Raw genomic sequence first — 27,534 nt, forward strand, 5'->3', positions numbered from 1 at the left:
GATCAGTTACGGCGATGGGCTGAGGAATGGCAAATGAGTTTCAACTAGATAAGTGCAAGGTGATATATTTTAGATAATTGCAACATTTAAAAGGCATTTGGATAGGTACTTGGAGGGTTATGGGCTGAATGTGAGCAACTATGTTCTATGTAACTGGGAGCAGGGAAGTTGCTGCGATCGTCATAGACCCGTTGGGCTGAAGGGCTTATTTCTGCGGTATGCAACTGTATAATTGCTTTTAGTGTGTTTTTCATTCTCCCTAGTCAATTAGTACCCCAAATGAGGATGAATGTCATCTGGTTATACACATTTAATACAGAGAGCTTGTACCATAACAGGTGTTTGAGCATTATTCAAGTCTCCTTGATAAGAATGTAAAGAGGAAAGAGCATTGAGCTAAATCTAAAGCTAAATTACAAATTAGCTATACAGAATCACATTTTGGTGAAAAATGGTGATCTCCATGTCCTCTCTAGTCAATGGTTGAGAGTTGATTGCCCTTTCCTTGAGTTTGAACTCAATTTCTGCAGACTTTATTGCAGTACCAAATGTATGTTGGAGTATTGGACTCACTTTCCTTCAAATGAATCATTTAAATTAAACCCTTGTCTGCATTCTCTTTTCTTTTTAAATCTTTTTATTAATTTTTAGCAAACATAAATGAAACATCAATACAGAGAGTTTGAGAGTACATAGTTAATAGTTTAAGTAGGCATTCAAATATATGATAATCAGTATATATAATCTCCCAAACTCATAGTATTTATGAACAAAGAAATAAACCCCTCCCCCCCCAAAAGAGAAGAAAAATAAACACTAACCAACATGGGCCATTGCATAATGTCAGATATATACAGTAGTGCCAATAACTCCGAACCTCCATCCAAATAATTAAGGATAATAAAAGTGAGGTTTAGGAAAAGACAATTTAACTCATATGAAAATGTTGAATAAATGGTCTCAAAGTTTCTTCAAATTTAACAGAAGGATCAAAAACAACACTTCTAATTTTTTCTAAGCTCAAATAAGAGATAGTTTGAGAAAACCACTGAAATATAGTTGGAGGATTAATTTCTTTCCAATTCAGTAAAATAGATCTTCTAGCCATTAATGTAACAAATGCAATCATTCGTCGAGATGAGGAGGATAAACAATTATTATCCACCATTGGTAAACCAAAAATTGCAGTAATAGGATGCAATTGGAAATTGATATTCAGAACTGTTGATATAATACTGAAAATATCTTTCCAATAATTTTGCAAACAAGGGCAAGACCAAAACATATGGGTCAATGAAGCTACTTCAGAATGATACCTGTCACAGGGTGGATTAACATGAGAGTAAAATCGAACAAGTTTATCCTTGGACACCCTTAAATTGTATTAGGGCATGTTTAGCACAAATAGAAGAGGAATTGACTGATTGTAAAATTTTCTCCCACTGCTCAGTGGGTATAAGACAATGAAGTTCTTTTTCCCATTCCTTCTTAATTTTTTCTGATACTTCTGGCTGTATTTTCATGATCATATTATAAATGACAGCTACTAAACCCTTATGACAAGGATTCAGAGCTAAAATTCTTTCTGTAATGTCCAACGGACATAGTTTCGGAAAAGACTGTAACTCATTATACAAAAAATTTCTAACTTGCAAATATCTAAAAAAAAATGAGTTTTAGGTAAATTATATTTATTAGATAGCTGTTCAAAGAACATAAAGCTATCATCCAAAAACAGATCACGAAAACATGTTAGACCTTTTGTTTACCATAAAAGAAAAGTTTGATCCATAAAAGAGGGCCGAAAAAAAAAGTTGGATATTATAGGGCTGTAGCGGTGTGCTACACGCAGTGCTAAAATAACTACACTGAGTCGGTAAACTGCAGTTAAAAAAGATTTTATTCAAACTTCACAGCCTTGCTTTAAAGCCTCCCTGATCCCACCCTCCCCGGGCGCGGATGCTGTAGGGGGCATGTACTCACAATCCCCCGCAGGCTTTTCCCTTTGTTGGTGAAGCAGACCTGGCGCCCTTTTGGGACTGGCCTTTGTGCCGGCGCGCTGACTATTTGTGAGCCGGTTCGAGCGCGCTAGGAAGTGGGTCGCCACATAACCCCCCACCCCAGAACCGCTGGTACACCTCCCAATGTCCACAGTCTGGGCCAGACCCTGTTTGAGAGGTCGGCCTCTGCACCGCGGTGCCGGAAACGCAACTGGTTGCGCCAAGTTCACATGGGCCGGTTTGAGTCGGTCCACCGTGAAAACCTCCTCTCTCCCCCCAGCGTCCAGCACGGACATGGACCCATTGTTCCTGAGCATCGTAAACAGCCCCTCGTAGGGCCGTTGCAGCGGTGGCCGATGCCTACCCCTCTGTACAAACACAAACTTACAGTTCTGTAGGTCTTTGGGTAGGCAGGTCGGGTTTTGCCCATGCTGCGAAGTGGGTATGGGGGCCAGGTCACCGAGCCTCTCACGTAGTCTGCCCAGGACTGCTGCGGGTTCTTCCTCTTGCCCCCTGGGGCTGGTATGAACTTCCCGGGGACGACCAGGGGTGTGCCGTACATCAACTCAGCTGACGAGGTGTGCAGACCGTCTTTGGGCGCCGTGCGGATGCCGAGTAGGACCCAGGGAAGCTCGTCCACCAGTTAGCTCCTCTCAGGCGGGCCATGAGAGCCGACTTTAGGTGACGGTGGAAATGCTCCACCAGGCCGTTCAACTGTGGGTGGGTGGTAGGCAGTGGTGTGGTGCAGCTGTGTCCCCTAAAGGCTGGCCATAGCTAACCACAGGCTGGAGGTGAACTGGGCGCCTCTGTTGGAGGTAATATGGGCTGGTACACCAAAGTGGGACACCCAGGTGGCGATCAGTGTCCGGGCGAAAGATTTGGAGGTGGTGTCAGTGAGCGGGACCGCCTCTGGCCATGTTGTGAACCGGTCCACGATAGTCAGGAGGTGCTGCACCCTGCGCGACACTGGCAGGGGGCCCACGATATCCACATGAATGTGGTCGAAACGCCGGTGGGTGGGGTGGAACTGTTGAGGCAGAGCTTTGGTGTGCCGCTGCACCTTGGCCGTCTGGCAGTGCATGCACGTTCTGGCCCATTCACTGACCTGCTTGCGGAGTCCGTGCCAAACGAACCTGCTGGAGACCATCCGGACGGTTGTCCTGATGGAGGGGTGCTGAGTCGAAAATGCGTCGCCGGGACGACGGGACGGGGCTGGCCGGTGGCGACGTCACAGAGTAGGGTCCTCTCACCTGGGCCTACGGGGAGGTCCTGGAGCTGCAAACCGGAGACTGTGGTTCTGTAACTCGGGATCTCCTTGTCTGTCTGCTGCACCTCTGCCAGCGCCTCAAAGTCTACCCCTTGGGAAAGGGCATGAATGTTAGGGCGAGAGCGCGTCTGCCACAACATTGTCCTTACCCGAGACGTGCCGGACATCCGTCGTGTATTCAGAGATGTAGGACAGATGGCACTGCTGGCGGGACGACCAGGGGTCGGACACCTTTGTGAACGTAAAGGTAAGTGGCTTTGGTCTGTGAACGCGGTGAAGGGCCTACCTTCTAAGAAGTACCTGAAATGCCGGATTGCCAGGTATAGCGCCAACAGTTCCCGGTCAAAAGCACTGTTTTTGAGCTCGGGTGGCCGCAGGTGTTTGCTGAAAAACGCCAGAGGTTGCCAGCGACCCATGATGAGTTGCTCCAGTACCCCACCGACTGCCGTGTTAGATGCGTCCACTGTGAGGGCGGTAGGGACGTCCATTCTGGAGTACACTAGCATCGCGGTGTTCGCCAAGGCTTCTTTCATTTTAATGAGAGCGGCGGCGGACTCCTCGTTCCAGATAATGTCCTTGCCTGGACCCGACATCAGGGCGAACTGATTCGGGCAGCTGAAGGGAGGAAGCAGTGGTAGAAATTGACCATACCTACGAATTCCTGAAGGCCTTATGGATCCGCATTTGGAAACGATCCCAGGTTTTGGAACCCTCACTACGGGGGGTCTTTCTTGTTGTGATACGCAGTGTCTTGGTGGGCATACGAACAGGTCCCTTGACTTTCAGATTCTTCTCTTTGGCACCATGAATTAGATCAGCACCCTTTTGGGACTGGCCTTTGTGCTGGCGTGCTGGCTATTTGTGAGCCGGTTCAAGTGCGCTTGGAAGTGGGTCGCCACAGGGCTCGATAAAATGAACTTATTCAAACCAAAAAAATTTATGAAATTGAAACCAAATTCGCAATGTGTATTTGACTATAGGATTAGTTATTTGTTTATTTATTCAATTTAGATAAAGAAAAAGGAAGTGAAAATCCTAAAATTGAAAACAATGAAAAGTCTTGTACAGATTTACATTCCAAATTTACCCATTGTAGGCAAGCTGCTATAGTCGATTCTTGTGTCCAAAATATTAAGTATCGTATATTAACTACCCAATAGTAAAATCTCAAGTTTGGCAAAGCCAAACCGCCCTTCTTGGGCTTCTGTAAATATTTTTTGCCTAGTATTTTTTGCCTAATACTTTTATTCTGCCGCAGATAAGAAGATATTTTGGAGTCAATAATATCAAAAAAAGATTTAGGAATAAAAATTGGTAATGCTTGAAATAAATATAAGAATTTAGGTAATACCATCATCTTAATAGCATTAATTCGACCAACCAATGACAAAGATAATGGAGACCACCTGGTAGCAAGTTGCTTAATTTGTCTGCATTCTCATGCAGATGTAAAAGACCCTTTGGTGTTACTTTTGGGCAAAGAGCAGGAGGATTATCGCAAATATTCTAGTCAATATTTATCAAAAGAACATGGAATTCCTCCATCAATAGCTATTAGGAACTAATACAGTTTTATAGTACTGTAATAGTATTGATAATGTTATAATTGTTCTATGTTTCATTTAAATACAGTATTTGTTACTCAGATGGCAGTTTGTCTTTTTTTTAATATACCTTTTTAACTATTTCCATGAAACTTCACCTAATTGGGGCAGTGGCTTAATTGGGCCAGAACTGTACTGATCCTGATTTGTTCCAGTTAACTGGAATCCATTGTATATTATTTGTAGGTAATGCCAAAACATTACAAATTTCATCATGAGCCATGTACTTCACAGCCATTAAAAATATATTTAAACCCGTGCCTTCATCACGACCAGTACACTCCTGGTTAGCATCTCAGCCTTCCATCTTCCAGCAGCTGGAGGTTCAGCTAGTTCAAATTTAATTAAATGGTACATGTACTCTTGTTTGACCATATTTCATCCATTACCTTCTGAGACCAGGAAGATTATCATTTTCCCACTGAAATCTGCATCCTTGTGTTTAAATTCTACTTGCTAATGTTTGTCTGTAACAACATCTAACAGCAACACTTCCCTGAACTTTTCCTTAGAACTGGTTATGGGCCCACGCTTTTTGTTAATTACTGTCTAAATCTTCAATTACTATCGTCTTGCACAGGAACTTCTGCCATTTCCTACTTTGTCTCCTTCAAAACTTCACTGTAACTTTTGACCACTTCTAATGCATAATTTCTTGCCTGACCATTGGTTTATTTCTCATTCTGCACTTTTGAAGCATTTAGGAATGTTCATCATTTAATTTGTATATAGAAGGCTTTTGAATAGAGTACTGTTCAACATTCAATTTTGCTAGAAGGTAATAAGCTAAACATGATTGCACTAATTGGTAATTGGGAGCAGGTGCATTATCTGGAAGCAAGGAGTAAAAAATATGGAAAACAGCCTGGAGACACAAGGGATTGCAGTTGCTGGAGTCTGGAGTGAAAAGTAAATTACTGGAGGAACTCTGGGTTGAGCAGCATCTGTGGCAGCAAAGAACCATTGTTGCATCGAGTTGTGGCCCAGCTTTGGGATGGAAAATTACTCCAGTGAATTGAGGGAGTGCAGGAAATGGCCCTCAGTGAATTAGCCATGTAATTTAGAGCCAGTAAATTAAAATTTGTTCAGGGCAAGTATAACAAGTAACAGTGTTTAACCTTTTAACCGACATGATGTGATACAGTGCGGTATGCTGGAGCAGCTCAAACCTTTTGAATGTACATCCTGTGCCAGGTGGAAGTTCCCAGGATATTTGATAAATATTGTATGGAGTACAAGAGCAGGTACCAAATAGTTTAAAAAAAAATTTTGAGATACAGTGCAGAATAGACCCTTTCAGCCCTTTGAACCACGCCGTCCAGGTTCCTCGCATAACTGTGAATCTGCATTGTCTGAAGACGCATATAATGAAGATAGGGTGTAATCAGTTAGCCATGGAGTCAAGATGAAGCTTTAAACTGCATGAGTGAAGTTTTCCATGATGTGTCCTGCCTGTGATTCAGCAAAAACTTTGGGTTTTGTTTCATACTCTGCATTAAATTGCAAAAGGCACTAGATGTTAGAATATATATTTTTTGCTGAAGTTTGGAAATAGCTGTGCTGATTATTATGTGGTGATGGCAAGAGTTAACTAGCAGTGATTTATTTAATTTATCTGAATCAATAGTTCACTTTTATTGGGTTCTGACCTTGATAGTGTGTGAAAATAAGGGACAGCTGGTCCTATTGCTTCATGCATCATTGCCTCAAATATCCCCTTGCGTCCAAGTCCAGTCCGTGTCGTTTCTATGACAATAACAAAACTCTGATGTGTTATCACTGCATATTACTGCCAGGCCTTAGAGTGCACAAATAATCAGAAATAAACTGGCTTAGTTTAGGTGGGAGTAGGGGACAACATTTAATACGACAGCTGCAGCTGCTTGAGTGACTTCTCGCTCCCAGGCGCTGTGCTGTGGTAGGTAAGGAAAGCAAGTTAATTACTTCAAAGCCATTGCAAATAAGTTCTGGGATCATAAACTAATGAATGATTAACCATAGTGTGCACGTGTCAAAGTTCCATGTGCATATTAATTTCTTGTGACTTTTATCAAATATTCCCTGAAGAACTGACTATTTTTTTTGGTAATTGTAGTTTCCTTCTACATTTGGGAACTCTTTTTCGTAAAACTTATTAGTTATCAGAATTTACTTGCTGTGGTAAAGCTCAAAAAGAATGTGATATGCTCCGTTCATCATAGAACATCTGACTCTTTAAGAATACTAGTACTTGTAGCTCACAGTGGCTCACTATTCTTGGGACTAAGGATTTCCACTTGGAATTATTTTCTCTGCCTCACCTACCCTGACCTCCTTTAATTTAAAATTGGAAGTTGGGTATGGTGCTGTCATGACAAGATTAATGAACTTTCACCTATGCCCAGCTAAAATAATTCAAAAAATCTACCTTCTTCTGTACTCCCTAATTTGCAAGCAGATAGGATGGGCAGTATTCATCCCATTCATGGTTGGTTTTAGCTCTGAATATGTTACTGTCACTGTCAGCACAAAGGTGCCATTCTCACTCTAGATATTGTGTGTTTCTCTGACTAGTTCTTTGTCACAATGTTAAAATTTTCCTGACCTTGTTGCCTTTCTCTTTGTGAGTGAAGCACTGTAGTTTCCTGTGTCATTAATGTGGTATGGATATTAATGAACCTGAAAATATCTCTGAATGTGGTGGAATGGCAACCTTGACTCCAGCATCATATGGAAAAATTTTACTTGTGAGTGATACAAGTGCTTTATAAGTATTATGCAGACCTGAAAGTATGTGACAGGCTGAAATCTACTTCTGGTTTTAAAGGATAGTAATATAAGGTATAGAAACCCCTGAACCATTCAGTCGGCTTTTGGACAGTAGTTTATTGTATATGCCAAGAATGGAAGAAGCAGAAACAGGTGTAGATCATTTGGCCCCTGACATCTGCTCTGCCATCTGATAAGATCATGACTGATCTTTCTGCCTCTGCGTTCTCCTGAACTAGCTTTGTATTCCTTTACTCCCCTAATACCCAAAAAATTATTGACCTCTGGGAAATGCTGAGCAACTGTGCTTCCACAAGCCTCAGGGATAAAGAATTCCTAACATTTGTTACTCTCTTTATTCTCTGACCTGACCAGCAAATCCCAAAGCAATAGTAAGTGATGTGCCAGTAATGCTAGGGGTTGTGCTGGATTTCAGGATTTTCTGAACTATTGCACGTTCTGTTAATGCTGCAACGCTCTTCTAATTCCCCTTGTAAAAGGTTGCACAATATGATAAATTGTCAGTGAACCAGGTAATTTGAAAGGAAGAGCTTGAACTGCGGCTCTACTGTGTTGAAAGGGAGCATGGATATTACCTGGTTAAGATCTCCAAATAGTTGAATAATGCATTATTGCAGTTTTTTTAATAGAGTATTGTTTTCTAAACAAATATAGCCAAATATTATTCCAAAAGAATTTCATAGTGGTAACATTATTATGCAGAAGGATATTTTAGCTATAATTGTGTACAGGAATTGTATATTTATATTGTACCTATGTATTATATTACTGCACCTACTGCATGTGGTTTTACAGTTCCTTTGATAGGATGTAAGATGGCACATGATCAGCTTATTTGCTTATTTATTATATCTCATTATTTGAGTCAGATTTGTGTGTTTGTTTCAACATTGCTAGGGTGGTTAATAAACTGAGATCTTACCTACCAGTTTGGCAAGTAGGGTTGGATGATAATCATCTGCAAGAAAGGGTGGGGAGTTTGAGCCAATTTTTCACCCTCAATCAAAAAATAAATTAATATCACTTTAAGATTTCTTTCACTAAATGGTAACATTGTAAGGGTATTTGAAAACATTACATGTATAGCCTCATTTAAATAGTGAAAATTTTACAGGCACTTCTTAGGAGAGTTGCCAAAGTTTGGTAGCACGGAAGGGGATTAAAGATGACCAGACAGTGAATTCCAGATTAGTAATGTACAAGAAGACTGCACATGCTTGAATGTAGACCAAAAAATTGCTGGAGGAACAGAGCTGGTCAGGCAGTTTCAAGCACACGCTACCTGACCAACTGAGTTCCTCCAGTAGTTTGAGTTCTAAAATCAGACTTTATAACAGATGACAAAATTGGAATTTGAGATGTATACATAAAGCATAGAATACTACAACACGGGACAGGACATTTGGCCCACGATATTGTGTTCATCTTGGTGTTAATTTACACTAAATATCCTCCTGCTACTCATACATGAACATGAAAGGAATGGAAGGATCTGTATTCATCTTTTTTATAAAATAAGCCTGATTTGCCCTTCTAGCCCTGCAACCCAATCCACGTAACTTAATACTTCCAGCATGTGGAAAGAAAAACTTAACCCTGAAGCCACCTTTAAACTTTCCCCTTCTAATCCTAAAAGCAGTCCTCTGGTGTTTGATATTGCTACTCTGGCAAACAGATTCTGACGCCTACTCTATCTCTATCTACTCTATCTCTATCTACTCTATCTATGCCACTCATAATTTTATAAACCTCTATCAAATTCCCTCTCAGCTTTTGTCCAATTTTGTCCAATCTATCCTTGTAGCTCACATCCTCTAATCTGGCAACATAATTGTAACCTTCTTTTGCACATTTTCCACAATCTCCATGTCCTTCCTATATGAGGCAACCAGCACCACTCCCAAGAGTGGTCTGACTAAGGTTTTCTACAGCTGCAGCATGATTCCTTACTCTGTACTCAAACCCCCTACCAATGAAAGCAAACATTCCGTATGCATTCTTTAACCACCTTATCCACTTGCATAGCCAACTGCTTTTCATGAAAATTTTTGAAAGGTTACAGACGTGTAAGAGATCAGTGAATTTGTTAAAATAAGGTTAAGAATAAAAATGGTAATTGTGCATATTGTTGATACAGTAAAATGCATTGTAAACATAGTTCTCCTTTAATGCCTTATCTTTTTCTACTTGGGTCCTTGAAATTTTCTTTGAGTTTCTGTTGAGGCATATTCAAACTTGTTTTCATTAAAACCACAACTGACGATTCATTCTCAATCTTCCCGTAACCTTGGTGCAATCTTGTCATACTGCTCTTGTTTTTTGTCCCTTTTCTCCAACTCCATCAGACTGTAATTAGTTCTACTCCCTCTGTTAACAGCTGGAGAATCTCTGTAGTCACAGCCAGAGAGCAAGTTACTTTAATCTGAAAATGCTTCAAGAATTTTTTTCCTTGTTTCTATATTTTGTCTGTTGGTGTTTGCAGTGTTCACATGTTCTCTAACACTCTTATACTGTATGTCTTTTCCACTGTTACAGCGTTGTTATGCCTGTCTCACATCTGCTCGAGAAGGATCACTTTAGAAAAGTAAAACCCATTTTAAGGCTATAAGACAGGAACTGAATTAGGCCATTCAGCCCATTGAGTCTGCGCTGCCATTCTATCATAGTTTATTCATTATCCCTGTCAACCCCATTCTTTGCCTTCTTCCTATAACCTATGATGCCCTAACTATTCAAGAACCTATCAATCTCCACTTTAATTATAGTGAATGACTTGGCCTCCACAGCCTACTGTGGCAATGAATTCCACAGATTTATCACCCTTTGAAAGGATTCCTCCTCCTCATCTCTATGCTAAATGGACATTCTTTAATCCTAAAGCTGTGCCCTTTCGTCCTAGACTCACCCATTATAAGAATAACCCTCTCCACATTCACTCTGTCTAGGCCTTTCAATATTTGATAGGTCCATGAGATTTCACCCCCCCCCCCCCTCCATATTCTTCTAAACTCAAGCAAGTACAGGCCCAGAGCGATCAAACACTCCTCATTCATTAACCCTTTCATTCTCAGTCATTATTGTGAATCTAGTATAGACCCTCTTCAATGCCAGCATGTCTTTTCTTAGATAATGGGCCCAAAACTTCTCTCAATACTCCCAAGAATAGTCTGACCATTGCCTTATAAAGCTACCCTCAGCATTACATTCTTGTACTTATATTCCAGTCCTTTCGAAATGAATGCCAGCATTGCATTTGCCTTCCTTACCACTGACTCAACTAGCAAAGTATCCTTTTGGGAATCCTGCAAAAGAACCCCCAAGTCCCTTTACACTTGATTTTTGAATTTTCTCCCCATTTAGAAAAGGTCTATCTTTATTCCTTCTATTAAAATGCATGGCTATACACTTCCTTACACTATATTCCATCTGCAATTTTCTTGCTCATTCTCTAATTCTGTCGAAATCCTTCTACATACTCCCTGTTTTGTCAACACTTCCTGCCCTTGCACACATTTTTGTATTGTCTGCAAACTTGTCCACAAAGCCTTCAATTCTGCCATCCAAATCATTGACATATAATAGGGAAAGAAACCGTTCCAACAGACTCTGGCATAACACCACTAGTCACCAGCAGCCAACCAGAAAAAAAACCCTTTCTTCCCACTTTTTGCCTCCTGCCGGTAAGCCAATTTTCTGTTTGTTCCTGTATCTTCCCCATAATACCATGGACTCTTGTATCTTATCTTGTGCAGTACGTTGTCAAAGACCTTCTGAAAATCCAAGTAAACAATTTCCATTGACTCACCTTTGTCTTTCCTCCTTGTTATTTCCTGCCGTCAGATTTGTCACAGAAGATTTTCCCTTAAGGAAGCAATGCTGATTGTGGCCTATTTTATCATGTGCCTCCAAGTACCCTGAAATTTCATCCTTAATGAACACCAACATTTTCCCAACTACTGAAGTTGGGCTAACTGGCCTATAATTTCCTTTCTTCTGGCTCCCTTCTTAAAGAGTGTTGGGACATTTGGACTTTTCCAGTGCTCAGGAAGTTTTCTTGAAAGGTCAGTTCTAATGCCCCCACAATTTCTTCAGCCACCATTTTCAGTACCCTGGGTTGTAGTCCATCTTCTGGTCCAGGTGACTTGTCTACCTTCAGACTCTTCAGCTTCGCAAACACCTTCTCCTTAGTATTTGCAACTATTCTCACTTATGCCTCCTGACACACTCAAATTCCAGGCATACTGCTCGTGTATTCCATGATGAAGACAGGCACAGAATACTAATGTTTGCCTGCCATTTCTTTGTCCCCTATTACTACCTCTCCAGTGTCATTTTCAAGAGGTCCAGTATTCATTTTTACTTCTCTTTACTTTTTATATCTGAAAAATTTCTGGTATTCTCTTCTATAATATTCTATAACATTTCATCTTTTTTCTCCTTGTGTTTTTTTTTTACTTGCCTTCTGTTGGGTTTTAAAAACTTCCAATCCTATAACTTCCACGAATTTTTGCTATTTTTAATGCTCTCTCTCTCTTCCTTTCCTCTTGTCTTTGACTTCCCTTGTTTTGATGGTTATCTTTTCCTTCCTTTAGAATACTATACTTCATCTTTGAGATGTATCTATTATGCATCTTTGGAGTTCTATTTATTTAGTGATACATCTTGGAACAGGCCCTTCTGGCCCTTCAAGTTGAGCTGCCCGGCAACACATGGATTTAGCTCTAGCCTAATCATGACACAATTTACAATGACCAATTAACCTACTAAGTGGTATGTCTTTGGACTGTGGGAGGAAACCTGTGCACCCGAATGAAACCCATGTGTACTAGGGCGGCAGTGTGAAAACTTGTTTACAGAGGATGGGAGAATTGAACTCCGTACTCTGACACCTCGAGCTGTAATAGTGTTACGCCAGCCATGACGCTACCATGGAATTGCCCCCAGGAACTCCAGCCATTGCTATTCTACTGTCAGCTCTGCTAGTGTACCCTTCCAGTCAACTTCAGCCACTTCTCTTTCATGCTCTAGAAATTCTTTTACTCCATTGTAATACTGATACTTCTGACTTTATCTTCTCCCTCTCAAGCTGCAGGGTGAATTCTATCATATTATGATTACTGCCACCCCAGGGTTTCTTTGCCTAAAGCTGCCTAATTTTCTTTGTCCCTTGCACAAGTTCCACCCTCTTCATTAGTTAATGCAATGTAATGAACTAGTATCTTGGGTTACCTAAACTAATCCTTCATGACACTAGTCTGCTTCTATCATATTGTTATCACAGCTGCTAAAGCTTCAGCTATTATTACAGCTTATTTTTAATCCATTGTTGTTCTGCTCTGCACTTCCTGTAGACCTCAGCTAACCGTAATCTTTGTTATTCACAAGATTTGGAATTGTTCTTGCACCGAGACCCATATTTCACTTTTGTTACATATCTCTGTCAAATTCAGTTCTCTTGTTTCTTCAGATGTAAGGTTCTTGCCACGCTCAGTGTTTGCTTTCCCATCTCTAACCTCTTGCTCTACAAGCATTTATCTTGCTGGCTCTGCCTTAATTGTTGGCAGTAAAGCCTCTTGTTGCTTTCCATCCATTTTGTTAGTCCCTTCAAAGGCAGATTTCATAATTCTCGTAATAAGACCAAAGAGCATAAGACATAAGAGGAGAATTAGGCTGTTCTGCCATTCAATTATGGCTGCTCCTTTTTTCCCCTCCTCAACCCTATTCTTCAGCCTTCTCCCATAACCTTTAATGCTGTGTCCAACCAAGAATATATCAATCTCTGCCTTAAGTACACTCAACGACCTGGCATCCACAGCTGCCTATGGTAACAAATTCCACAAATTCACCACCCTCTGGCTAAAGAAACTTTCCCTCATCTCTGCTTTGGATACCTCTCTAACCTGACGCTGTGCCCTGTTGTCCTAGACTCCCCCACCATGGGAAACATACTTTCCAATCTACTCTCTCTAAGCCTTTCAACATTTGAAAGTTTCAATGAGATCTCCCCCCCCCCATCCGTCTAAATTCTAGTGAGTACAGATCCAGACCCATCAAACATTCATCGTATGATAACCCTTTCATTTCCAGAACCATCTTTGTGAACTGCCTGTGGACCCTCTCCATTACCAGCACATCTTTTCTTGGATGAAGAGCCCAAAACTGTTCACAGTACTCAAGATGAGGCCTCACCAGTGCCTTATCAAGCCTCAGCATCACATCCCTGCTCTTGTATTCAAGACCTCTTGAAATGAATGCTAACATTGCATTTGCCTTTCTCATCACTGACTTAACATGCAAGTTTTAGGGTGTTCTGCACAGGGGCTCCGTTTGCATCTCAGAGATTTCGATTTTCTCCCCATTTAGAAAATAGTCTAGACATTTATTTCTATGACCAAAGTGCATTACCATTCATTTTCCAACATAGTATTTCATTTGGCATTTTCTTGCACATTCCCATAATCTGGCTAAGTCCTTCTGCGGCTTAGCTGTTTCTTCAACACTACCTGCCCCTCTACCAATCTTCGTATCATCTCCAAATTTGGCAACAAAGCCATTTATTCCCTCATCTAAATCGTTATACGGTATAAAAAGAAGTGATCCCAACACTAACCCCTGTGGAACGTCATCTGTAATATCTCCTGTGACGTGTGATTCTTTTCTGAATTATTTGACGGAACAGTTTTTTTTAAATGCTTTTTTAGATATTCAAATTTCTTAACCCTTTGTCAGTTACATTGGAAATGTGGTGTAAACTAATCTCAGACGTTCTGAGTTACTTTCTCCCCTCAACCCACCTTCTTACTCTGACTCCACATTTTTCTTTCTCTCTCCAGTTCTGATGAAAGGTCTTGGCCCAAAATGTCAACTGTACTCTTATTCCATAGTTGCTGCCTGGCCTACTGAGTTCCTCCAGGATTTTATGCGTGTGTTGCTTGGATTTCCGGCATCTGCAGATTTTAAAGAGCAAACACGAGGAAACCTGCAGATGCTGGAAATTCAAACAACACACACAAAATGCTGGTGGAACACAGCAGGCCAGGCAGCATCTATAAGGAGAAGCACTGTCAACGTTTCGGGCCAAGACCCTTTGTCAGGACTAACTGAAAGGAAAGATAGTAAGAGATTTGAAAGTAGTGGGGGGAGGGGGAAATGTGAAATCATAGGAGAAGACTGGAGGGGGTGGGATGAAGCTAAGAGCTGGAAAGGTGATTGGTGAAAGTGACACAGAACTGGAGAAGGGAAAGGATCATGGGACGGGAGGCCTCGGGAGAAAGAAGGGTGGGGGGGGGGGAAGTACCAGAGGGAGATGGAGAACAGGCAGAGTGATGGGCAGAGAGAGAGAGAAAAAAACAACTAGATATGTCGGATGGGGTAAGAAGGGGAGGAGGGGCATTAACGGAAGTTAGAGAAGTCAATGTTCATGCCATCAGGTTGGAGGCTACCCAGCCGGTATATAAGGTGTTGTTCCTCCAAACTGAGTTTGGATTCATTTTGACAGTAGAGGAGGCCATGGATAGACACATCAGAATGGGAATGGGACGTGGAATTAAAATGTGTGGCCACTGGGAGATCTTGCTTTCTCTGACGGACCAAGCATAGGTGTTCAGCAAAATGGTCTTCCAGTCTGCATAGGGTCTCACTTACATATAAAAGGCCACACCGGGAGCACCAGCTGCAGTATACCACACCAGCCGACTCGCAGGTGAAGTGTCACCTCACCTGGAAGGACTGTCTGAGGCCCTGAATGGTGGTGAGGGAGGAAGTGTAAGGGCAGTTGTTCCGCTTATAAGGATAAGTGCCAGGAGGAAGATTGGTGGGAAGGGATGGGGGAGACGAGTGGACAAGAGATCTTTCTGTCTTCATCTCTGGAGAAGGATTATCTACTGATACCATCCACTGCCACCAACCTCACCCCGCATTTCCCATTTCTACCTCCTACCCAAGATCCACAAACCTGCCTGCCTAGGTAGACCTATTGTCTCAGCTTGCGCTGCCCCACCAAACTCATTTCTGCATACCATGACACTGTCTTATCCCCCCTTGTTCAATCTCTTCCCACCTATGTTGGTGACACTTCTCACGCTTTGAATTTTTTCAATGATTTCAAGTTCCCTGGCCCCCACCGCCTTATTTTCACCATGGACGTCCAGTCCCTATATACCTCCATCCCCCACCGGGATGGTCTCAAAGCTCTTTGCTTCTTTTTGGATTCCAGACCTAACCAATTCCCCTCTATCACCACTCTCCTCCATCTAGCAGAATTAGTTCTTACTCTCAATAATTTCTCCTTTGGCTCCTCCCACTTCCTCCAAACCAAGGGTGTAGCCATGGGCACCCGTATGGGTCCCAGTTATGACTGCCTTTTTTGTTGGCTTTGTGGAACAGTCCATGTTCCAAGTCTATACAGGTATCCGTCCCCCTCTTTTCCTTCACTACATCGACAAATGCATTGGCGCTGCCTCCTGCATGCATGCTGAGCTCGTCGACTTCATTAACTTTGCCTCCAACTTTCACCCTGGTCTCAAATTTACCTGGTCCATTTCCGACACCTCCCTCCCCTTTCTTGATCTTTCTGTCTCCATCTCTGGAAACGGCTTATCTACTGATATCTTACTGTAAGCCTACAGACTCTCACAGCTACCTGGACTATTCTTCTTCCCACCCTGTCTCTTGTAAAAAAAATGCTATCCCCTTCTCACAATTCCTCTGTCTCTGCCGCATCTGCTCTCAGGATGAGGCTTTTCATTCCAGGACAAAGGAGATGTCTTTTTTTAAACAAAGGGGCTTCCCTTCTTCCACCATCGACTCTGTTCTCAAACACATCTCTTCCATTTCCCGCACATCTGCCCTCACCCCATCTGCCTGCCACCCCACTCGGGATAAGGTTCCCCTTGTCTTCACCTACCACCCCACCAGCCTCCAGGTCCAACGTATAATTCTCCATAACTTCTGCCACCTCCATTGGGATCCCACTAACAAGCACATCTTTCCCTCCCCCCCCCCCCCCCCAGCTTTCTGCAGGGAATGCTCCCTATGCGACTCCCTTGTCCATTCGTCCCCTCTTCCCACCGATCTCCCTCCTGGCACTTATCCTTGTAAGCGAAACAAGTGCTACTCCTGCCCTTACACTTGCTCCCTCACCACCTTTCAGGGCCCCAGACAGTCCTTCCAGGTGAGGCGACACTTCACCTGTGAATCGGCTGGTATGGTATACTGCGTCCGGTGCTCCCGGTGCGGCCTTTTAAATATTGGTGAGACCTGATGCAGACTGGGAGACTGTTTCGCTGAACACCTATGCTCGGTCCGCCAGAGAAAGCAGGATCTCCCAGTGGCCACACATTTTAATTCCGTTCCATTCCCATTCTGATATGTCTATCCATGGCCTCCTCTACTGTCAAAATGAATCTAAACTCAGTTTGGAGGGACAATACCTTATATACCAGCTGGGTAGCCTCCAACCCAATGGCAAGAACATTGACTTCTCTAACTTCCGTTAATGCCCCTCTTCCCCTTCTTACATATTCCCCTCCCTGACATATTTAGCTGTTTTTTTTCTCTCTCTCTCTCTCTGCCCATCACTCTGCCTGTTCTCCATCTTCCTCTGGTACTCCCCCCCCCCAACCCCCCTTTCTCCTGAGGCCTCCCGTCCCATGATTCTTTCCCTTCTCTAGCTCTGTATCACTTTCGCCAATCACTTTTCCAGCTCTTAGCTTCATCTCATCCCCTCTGGTCTTCTCCTATGATTTCGCATTTCCCCCTCCCCCCACTACTTTCAAATCTCTTACTATCTTTCCTTTCAGTTAGTCTTGACGAAGGGTCTCGGCCCAAAACGTCGACAGTGCTTCTCCTTATAGATACTGCCTGGCCTGCTGTGTTCCACCAGCTTTTTGTGTGTGTTATCTGCAGATTTTCTCTTGTTTCAGATATTCTGATGACTGGATGATATCTGGAGGTTCAACCTATCCATTGGGAGAAAATTGAATCATATTAAGTCAGCGATCTAAATTTTATGTATGTTCAGAGAAGAGTAGACATGGTTTGTGCTTCCAGCCCATGTATTTTTTTTCTTTCTTTTCAGATTCTTGGACTTTATCATCAGCTGTATGGAGCATTTCCTGCAAGGATAACCTTTGTCCCTGATTACTGCCCCAGCTGTATCGGTAAGGTGACATTCTTTACATATTTGAGGCGCAGAGCTATCATTTTTTCTGTCATCTTGCTGCTGACCCAGAGAATTAGAGGTTGTTGCTAATGAGATGACCAATAGTGTTTGGTTATATGCCATTTTTGTGATACATATACTGTTTATTTCAAGTATACTGAAATGCTGAAAAATATACTGAAAAATACTTATACTGAAATGCTAGTTTCACTCCAGAGTAATCCCATTCAACACCCTTTTAGAAACCTTTAATTAAAGTCTTTTGAGAGTTTGACTAATCTATTGGAGTTTTTCAAGGATGTAACCAGGAAGAACAAGGGAGATCCAGTGGATGTAGTGTACCTGAATTTTCAGAAAGCATTTGATAAGGTCCCACATAGGAGATTGGTGGGTAAAATCAGAGCTCATGGCATTGGGGGGAAGATATTGACATGGATAGAAAACTGGTTGGCAGATAGAAAGCAAAGGGTAGCGGTGAATGGGTGTTTCTCGGAATGGCAGGTGGTGACTAGTGGGATGCCACAGGGCTGGGTATTGGGACCACAGCTGTTTATGATTTACATCAACGATTTAGATGAAGGCATTGAGAATAACATCAGCAAGTTTGCTGATGATACTAAGCTGGGTGGCAGTGTGACGTGATGAGGATGTTAGGAGAATTCGGGGTGACTTGGATAGGCTGGGTGAGTGGGCAGATACTTGGCAGATGACGTTTAATGTGAATAAGTGTGAGGTTACCCTCTTTGGGAGTAAGAACAGGAAGGTAGATTATCTGAACAGTGTAGAGTTAGGTAAGGGAGAAATACAAAGAGATCTAGGAGTCCTTGTTCATCAGTCACTGAAGCTGAATGAGCAAGTGCAGCAGGCAGTGAAGAAGGCTAATGGAATGTTGGCCTTTATTAAAAAGGGAATTGAGTACAAGAGCAAGGAAATCCTTTTGCATTTGTACAGGGCCCTGGTGAAACCACACCTGGAGTATTGTGTACAGTTTCGGTCTCCAGGGTTAAGGAAGGACATCCTGGCTATAGAGGAAGTGCAGCGTAGATTCACGAGGTTAATTCCTGGGATGTCCGGACTGTCTTACGCAGAGAGGTTAGAGAGACTGGGCTTGTACACGCTGGAATTAAAGAGATTGAGAGGGGATCTGATTGCAACATATAAGATTATTAAGGGTTTGGACAAGATAAAGGCAAGAAATATGTTCCAGATGCTGGGAGAGTCCAGTACCAGAGGGCATGGTTTAAGAATAAGAGGTAGGTCATTTAGGACAGAGTTAAGGAAAAACTACTTCTCTCAGAGAGTTGTGGGGGTGTGGAATGCACTGCCTCAGAAGGCAGTGGAGGCCAATTCTCTGGATGCTTTCAAGAAGGAGCTAGATAGGTATCTTATGGATAGGGGAATCAAGGGATATGGGGACAAGGCAGGAACCGGGTATTGATAGTAGATGATCAGCCATGATCTCAGAATGGCAGTGCAAGCTCAAAGGGCTGAATGGTTTACTTCTGCACCTATTGTCTATTGTTTAAATTCAGTCATGAAGAACTGTTTGCAGACCAGTACCTGGTTGCAGAACTGTTTCTTGAAATGGGGCCAACCCTGAAAGAATTGTACTGTACATGTACAATATTAAAAAATTCTCTTGATTGGAGCTGCACTTGGTGAGCTAGCTGATACAGTCTTTCAGGAAGGTCCATTTTTGGAGATTTGAACAGTTAGCTAAAGGACCAATGTATGATAACTAGCCCATAAGTGAAGGAAATTAAGCACCATGATATATTGGTAGCATGCTAAAACTGAAATGCAAACGTTATATGTTGTCACATTTAGACGATGTTATGTAGTTTCTGTTAGAGAAAGGTTATGGAAATTCCGGTTTATGCAAAACCAGATTTGCAAAGCTAGACCAGAACCACAAAATAATAATATACAGGAATAAAAGAACATTATGGTGCTCCTTTTCCCGGAAAAGCAAAGGGTAGTTAAATGAGAAAGGGGGGGGGGGATAATTGAGAACTGTTTAAGGTTAAGGAAGTGTTTGACAGAATTGCCGAAAAAAGTGGTGGATTTTGTAGGGATAAACAACTCTATGTGGAACTTCTGTTTAAGTGTTAAACGTTTGTGTTTGCCAGCCATTCTTGAGTAATTCCCCATCAGCCTTCTGACGCTGATGGCATGAACAGGGTGGCAGTCTACTAATGCTGAGGATTTTGGTGTATCGGTGCCTTGTTAGATCTGAATCTTAAGCTGCAACATTAAATTAAAGGGAGATGAGATGCTACAAGGGTTCACGTTGGCTAGCTTATACTTTGAATTAGCTCAGGTAAAAATGTTTCTTTTTAATTGTAATAGTGTTCTCAATTTGATGACTTAATCTTTAAAAAAATAGTTTAGCTTTTAGTTGTCTTTTTCAAATGGTTTTGTTATGTTAGACACTCAGAATCAATATCTGCTGGATTTGGCAACCATCTATGCCAGTGAGCATAACTTGACCAGCTGTCATCTTATTTATGTTTCCAGCTTACTTGTGTCCTGTTTCTATTCCACTGATCCACCCTTAGCCCCAACTCCCATTGCCAGACATTTGTATCAAAGCCTTTCTGTGGTCTACAGTGAGAATCTGGGTGTCTTGAAGTATAGGTTCTTCATTTCATTTTAAAATCTTTTTATTAATTATTATTGAAGATTGACAAAAAAGATACATTAAGTCAATATGTCATTATGTGCAATAAGGAATTGAATTAGCAAATAACTGATTAGCAAAGCTAAGCAATATATCAATAATAATAAAAAAGTAGTGTTAAGAATATCTTTTTGAAGGAAAAAAAAGAACCCCTACTAACTAAAAGAAAGGCCAAAAAAAAGCCATTGGGAGCACAACCCTGGAGCTATACATCATACAAGCTTCCATCAATCCACCAACTCAAATCCACTTAAAGAAAAATCAGAAGGAAACCATATTAATTAAATCAAATCAGATTGTAGTAGCCGGTGAATGAACCCCACCTTTTCTCAAAATCAAATCGAGGAGGTTCAACTTCTGATTTTCTCCAAACTAAGACATAACATCACCTGAGCGAACCATTGTATCAAAGTAGGAGCAGAAGCATCTTTCCTTTCTTTTTCAATCTTTTTATTATTATTATTATTATTATTATTATTATTAATATCAACATAATAAGATTAATATATAGATAGTGGGATTGCAAACTTAAAAATTTAAACTGAACATGAAAGAACAAGCAATAGTTACAATATAATTAAGTCTTCCCAAATCATGAATGATACAAATATCATATAAACAAAGCAAAACTAGGTATATCATAATATATGTTTAAAAAAAAACAGAAAAGAGAAAAAGAAAAAAAAATTAACCCTAGAAAAACTAATCTAACAACCTAATAACTAATAAAGAGGAAAAAAAAGAGAAAAAAAAGAATAATGGGCTGTTTATAATAGCTATTAAAAAAATACAAAATCGTCAGTGTCGCCAACTCCAATCCTCTCTACATATGTATAATCAAAACTGGAAAAACGAATAGGTTTGGAGCAGGGTCAAATTACATCATATGAAAATATTGAATAAATGGTCTCCATGTCTTTTCAAATTTAATAGAAGGGTCAAATACAACAGAAGCATCTTTCCATTTCAACAAAATAGCCCTTCTGACCAATAATGTAATGAATGCATTATTCGTGTTGATCTGATGAAGAAATACCATGAATATATTGAGGGATTATACCAAATAAAACTGTCAATTTATTAGGTTGTAAATTAATTTTTAAAGCTTTAGAAATTGTAGAGAAAATAGACTTCCAAAAATGTTCCAATGCAGAACACGACCAAAACAAATGTGGCTGTCTCAGTTTTACATCTGTCACACTGACTATCAACATTAGGAAACATTTTTAGACAGTGTCTCCTTTGTCAAATAGTAACGATGTACACTTTTAAATTGAATTAAAGAGTGATTGGCACAAATCGAAGAAGAATTGACCAACTTCAAAATCCGCAACCGATCTTCTGTTATCAAGGTCACGTTCTCTCCCTCCCAATCTTGCTTAATCTTAAGTGAAGGGTAATAGTACTGCTGTAACAATAAATTATAAATTTTCCCAATAAAACCCTTCACTAAAGGATCCATTTTAAAAATAATATCTTAACAGGTCAGAATCTTGTATATATGGAAAATTGCTTAAGTATTTTTGTAAGAAGTGTCTGACCTGAAGATATTGCAGGAAATGTGAATATGAGAAAGAGTATTTAGTTTCTAATTTCTCAAGAGACATCAGTTGGCATTTTGAAACAAATCCATGATGGAATAAACCCCTTTATTCCTCCAAAGATCACTTAATGAAGGTTTAAATAAATAATTTCGATAATTAAACTAAAAAGTTTAAATTTTTTAAGATTAAAAAGATTACAAAACTGGAACCAAATTTGTGATGACTGCTTAATCACAGGATATAAATTTAAATTAGTAATTTTGGCCAGTTGTACAGGCAGAGAAGCTCCTAATAATGAGGTTAAGTGAAACTGTTTCACAGCATTCAATTCCAAATCAGCCCAAGGTTGTCATTGATCTCTATCAGCTCAATATAACCAAAAACACACATGACGTACATTAACAGCCCAATAATACATTCTTAAATTAGGCAAAGCAAGAGCTCCATCTTTTAATTTTTGTAAATGATATTTAGCAATTCTTGGTCTTTTATTATTCCAGACAAAAGATGAAATAATGTAGTCAACCCGATCAAAGAACATCTTATTTTAAAAAAATAAGGATATTTTAAAATAGATATAAAAATTTTGGTAAAATCATCATTTTAACTGCATAAATTTGGCTGATTAACGAAAGTAAGTGGATTCCATCTACAAAATAATTGCTTCATAAAATCCACTAAAGGAACCAAATTAGCTTTATAAAGATCTTTCTGATTTTTAGTGATAATAATACCTAAATATTTAAGTGAGTTCGTAACTCTAAAAGGAATGTTATCACATATAGAAGCAGAATCATTTAGGGGAAATAATTCACTTTTTTTCCCCCACACTTTCACAAAAAATATTGGAGAATCAATTACTTTATAGTTGATCCCTGATTTTTGTCCAAAGTTCAGAAATGTGAGTATGATGCTATAGTTCTTTTGGATCATGCACCTTTAAGTTTAGGTTTTGAATTGAATGATGTTGCTATTGCAAATTTGCCTTGGCGTTTTCCAGAAAATTTATTACAAAGTCAGGACTTTGTCAAATTTATTGAGATTCAGATAAAAGATTTTTTTCTTTTTAACAATACGGGACATGTATCGAAATTGATTGTATGGGATACATTTAAAGCATATTTGTGCGGTCAGATAATTTCCTATTCAGCTAAGCTTAAGAAACAGACAAAAACAGAATTAGATAAAATTTCCAAACAAGTTAAAGTCTTGGATAATATTTATGCGGTCTCTCCTAACATTGATTTATTTAAACAAAGAGTTGAACTCCAATCACAATATAATTTATTATTAATTTATCCTATTGAAAGAAATTTGCTTAAATTGAGAAGTCAATTTTATGTTTGGAGATAAAAATAATAAGCTATTAGCATCTCAATTAAAAGCAGCTAGAGCTAAAAGACTAATTTTAAAAAGTTGTAAGGGAGATGGTAGTTTAGCATGCAGTTATGAAGATATTAATAAAATTTTTCAAGACTTTTATATTTAACTTTATATATCTGTTTCCAGTTGATTCTTCTAAAATGAATGCCTTTTTGTTTACAAAAGATTGATTTTCCTCAAATTTCTGTCAAAGATCAACAAACTCTTGATGCTCCTATTACTGAAAGCGAAATTCAGAAAGCTGTTTTTTCAATGTAATCTGGTAAAGCTCCTGGACTGGATGGTTATTCTGTAGGATTTTATAAAAAATTTGAAAAATTGCTCTCTTCATATATGTTGGAAATGCTTAAAGATTCTTTTTTGATAGGAGAGTTACCTCCCACATTTTATGAAGCTTCTATTTCTTTAATTCTTAAGAAAGATAAAGATTCTACTGACTGTGCTTCATATAGACCTATTTCATTATTAAATGTGGATGCTAAAATTCTCTCAAAAATAATGGCTAATCAGCTGGAGAATATTTTATCTAAAATTATTTCTCAAGATCAAACAGGTTTTGTAAGGGGCCGTTATTCCTTTCCTAATATTCGGAGACTGTTAAATGTTATATATTCATCCTTTTCTAAGGCTCCCCAATGTGTCGTCTCTCTTGATGCTGAAAAGGCATTTGGCAGAGTTGAATGGAAATACTTATTTAATGTTTTAGAGAAATTTGGCTTTAGTGTTAATTTTAATAAGTGGATTAGATTGATATATAAAAGCCCTGTTGCTACTGTTATTACTAACAATTGCAGATCTCCTTTTTTTCAGCTTTCACGGGGTACGAGACAAGGATGTCCGTTAAGTCCTTTGTTATTTAATTTGGTGCTGGAACCCTTGGCTATTGCACTTAGTGAAACTAAAGAAATTCATGGAATTTTTATAAATGGGACTGTTCGTAAGATCTCTCTTTATGCTGACATTTCAAATCCTGAATAATCCATTCCTAGTTTATTGAATCTATTAAATGATTTTGGAAAGTTTCTGGGATATAAACTAAACCTTCATAGAAGTATAGGTTCTTATTGACAGATATGCAGAAAGGCAATTGGGTGGCTTGGCACTGGCAACATCTTGAGGCTAATTGAAGTCGCTTATGGGTGACTTCCAAACTTTTGTTTATGTACATTGTATTTTATAAAAGTAATGGGGCAAATGTTGTAAAAGAACATTTATTTGAAAAATAAGACACACAATGCTGGAGGCCAGGCAGCTTCTCTGGAGAGGATTAAGGTGTCAATATTTCTGGTTGAGACCATACATCCTGAACTTTAACTGCATCATAATTGCTAAATATTACCATTGTAAATGGCTTAGAGCAGCCATTGACCAGATTGCTGATATTTTATGTTTTCTAAAAATTTGGGTATGATTTGTTCCACCATCAGCCCAGCTGAAATAGTGGTGCTTTAATGGGCCTGTTGCACTGATTTTTCAGTAGTTAGTGTTACAGATTTTAAGTTATTAAGGGAACTGAGAAATATGAAATTAGTGGCTCTGAGTAAAAGGCTGAACTATTTGACCTGACAGTAAATGAATCCAGCATGGCATGAAAAGGCAGCTGAAAATTGTGATTTGCCTTAACATATCATTTCAGTGCAGACACAGGGTGCTTTGTGAATTGGAAGCTGATATCATTTTCATATTTTGTACACTTCTGTTTTCGAAAATTTTTTCAACCATGTTAATACAATGCTGTATAGAGTAATAGCTTTCACTGTCTCTCGGGTTAAAACCATTTTAGTTATTGTTCATCATGCAGGTTTGATGTGGATTAGGAATTGTGACCTGGTGTTAATGAACTTCTAAGTATATTTTTTAGACTTGCAGCTTAGCCTGAAAGATGCAATCCATGTGGTTCTTTTCCACCTGTGAAAAAAGCAGGTGCACTGTCAAGAACGCTGCGGCTGTCACCAATGTATGGACATCTTAAGCAGTCTGTTTGGATTGGGATGAGCTTCTTTGGTTAGGAGGTGCTTCATGAAACCCAGTGTGGGAACCGCAGACACTTTAACAGTTAGGGCAGGAGGTGGCTGGGGGAGGAGCAGGTGAGCAGATAGGAACTGAAGCCCTCTTTCTGTCATTCCCAGTTTCTGTATGCTCCTAACCAATGGACTCGGTGTTCTGTCATCCCAAATATTCTTTCTCTACTCTGGGTCATCATGAGCCAGGGAATCCCGAGGAACATTAGGGATTTTTTTTTTTAGTTTTCAAGGCAGCTTTGGGGGGGAAAAGTCATTGATTTCTGCATGGTAAATTACTCTGAGCTCTGATCCAGAAACCTGGAGTAACATGAACTACCTATTGACCCAACAGAATATAATTAGTGCCTCAATGCTGAAAATGTTGTCCTTGTGATGAATTTGGAGAATTTTGTGGAGTCAGCGTTGATCCTTCTGCTTTCTTGAGATGTCTGTTGTAAGTAGTCCAAGGCTACAAAGTATACAGGATAGCAGTAATCCTTTGCCTGTTTGTGTTCCAAGTTTGAGGCCTTTACCTTCAAATATACTTAATAGCTAGTCTAAAGACAGTAATGAATTTCCTTTTTGATGTCTACCTTCATCATTGGTGACTCCTGAGTTATGAGGAGTAGGCTTTTGAGGTGAGCCTTTATTATAGGAGTGTGGTATTGTCGGCAAAGACTTTGCTCATGTAACTCTGGCATGTCTATAAACTCTGGCAGAACGGGTCTACCCTGAGTCCCAATGTGGTTTTCATGCAAGGGGATCAACTGTTGACATGATTTTTTCATTCCGTCAACTGAAGGAGAAGTGCAGGGAACAACAGAAACCCCTCTGTGTCGCTTTCTTTCTTTCTTTCTTTCTTTTTCAATCTTTTTATTAAATTTCATATATAAAAAAAACAACACAAAATAATGAATAGATTACAGATTCAATAAACTTGAGATTACATTAGTAATAGGATAATAATATCCTATTAAAACATCCATCAACAAAAGGTGCATAAATCAATCAAGTCTATGTAAATATATATGAAAAACAAAAATAATCGTCGAAAAAAGAAAAAAAAAATTGAAATTATATATGAGAAAAAATATATAATGAAAAAAAATACTAAACTAACACTAACATGGGCAATAATAACACTTTATAAATATATAAAGGTGTCAAGAAAAGAACTCCAGAACTCCATACCTGAACAAGTATAAGTAGAGAAAAGGATCTGAAATAAGCCAAATTAATTCATATGAAAGTGTCGAATAAATGGTCCCCAGGTTTCTTCAAATTTAATTGAAGAATCAAAGATAGTGCTTCTGATTTTTTCCAAACTCAAATAAGAAATAGTTTGGGAGAACCACTGAAATGTAGTAGGAGGATTTACTTCTTTCCAGTTTTGTAATATAGACCTTCTGGCAATTAATGTTACAGTGTCGCTTTCATCGACTTGACCAAGGCATTCGACCTCATCAGCAGGGATAGGCTATTTCAGATTCTCCTCAAGGTCAGCTGCCCCCCGAAACTCCGAAGTATTATCAAGTCATTCCATGATGACATGAGGGCTACTGTTCAGTATGATGGCAGCTCATCAGAAGCCTTCGCTATTCGTAGTGGAGTCAAACAAGAATGCATGTTGGCCCCAACATTATTCGGCATCTTCTTCTCTATACTATTGAAGCCTGTGTTTGGGATGTTGACAGAAGGTATCTACATGCACACCAGCTCTGATGGGCAGCTGTTCAACCCTGTGCACCTGAGAGCAAGAACAAAGGTGCGAAAGATCTTAATATGTGACATGCTCTTTGCCGATTACAGTGCTATAACCTCGCACACCAAACAGCAACTACAAACTTTCATGGACTGCTTCTCTAAGGCATGCAAGGACTTTGGGCTTACCATCAGCGTAAAGAAAACAAATGTCCTTGCCCAGAATGTAGTGGCGACACCAGTCATTACCATCGACAATTATGATCTAGAAGTGGTCCACGAGTTCACATACTTGGGGGTCAACCATTAGCGGCACTCTCTGCCTCGATGCTGAAATCAGTAGGCGTATCGGCAAAGCAACCTTGCTTGACTCTCATCACGGGTCTGGGAGAATCTGATACTCACTACAAAGACCAAGACT

At 40.0% G+C, this 27,534-nt stretch overlaps 1 protein-coding gene across 4 annotated transcripts in view; it reads left to right on the top strand.

Moving 5' to 3' along the window:
* Positions 1-27,534, top strand: part of LOC132383406 (thyroid hormone receptor-associated protein 3-like) — a 120,919-nt gene that overhangs the window by 42,838 nt on the left and 50,547 nt on the right. For all 4 annotated transcript variants that reach the window (XM_059954317.1, XM_059954313.1, XM_059954315.1 and 1 more), the window contains exon 3: positions 17,719-17,800. The gene's annotated coding sequence lies outside the window, so the exon portion shown is untranslated. The remainder of the gene's footprint in view (positions 1-17,718; positions 17,801-27,534) is intronic.

Source organism: Hypanus sabinus, chromosome 30, assembly GCF_030144855.1.
Source record: "Hypanus sabinus isolate sHypSab1 chromosome 30, sHypSab1.hap1, whole genome shotgun sequence".
NCBI lineage: Eukaryota > Metazoa > Chordata > Chondrichthyes > Myliobatiformes > Dasyatidae > Hypanus > Hypanus sabinus.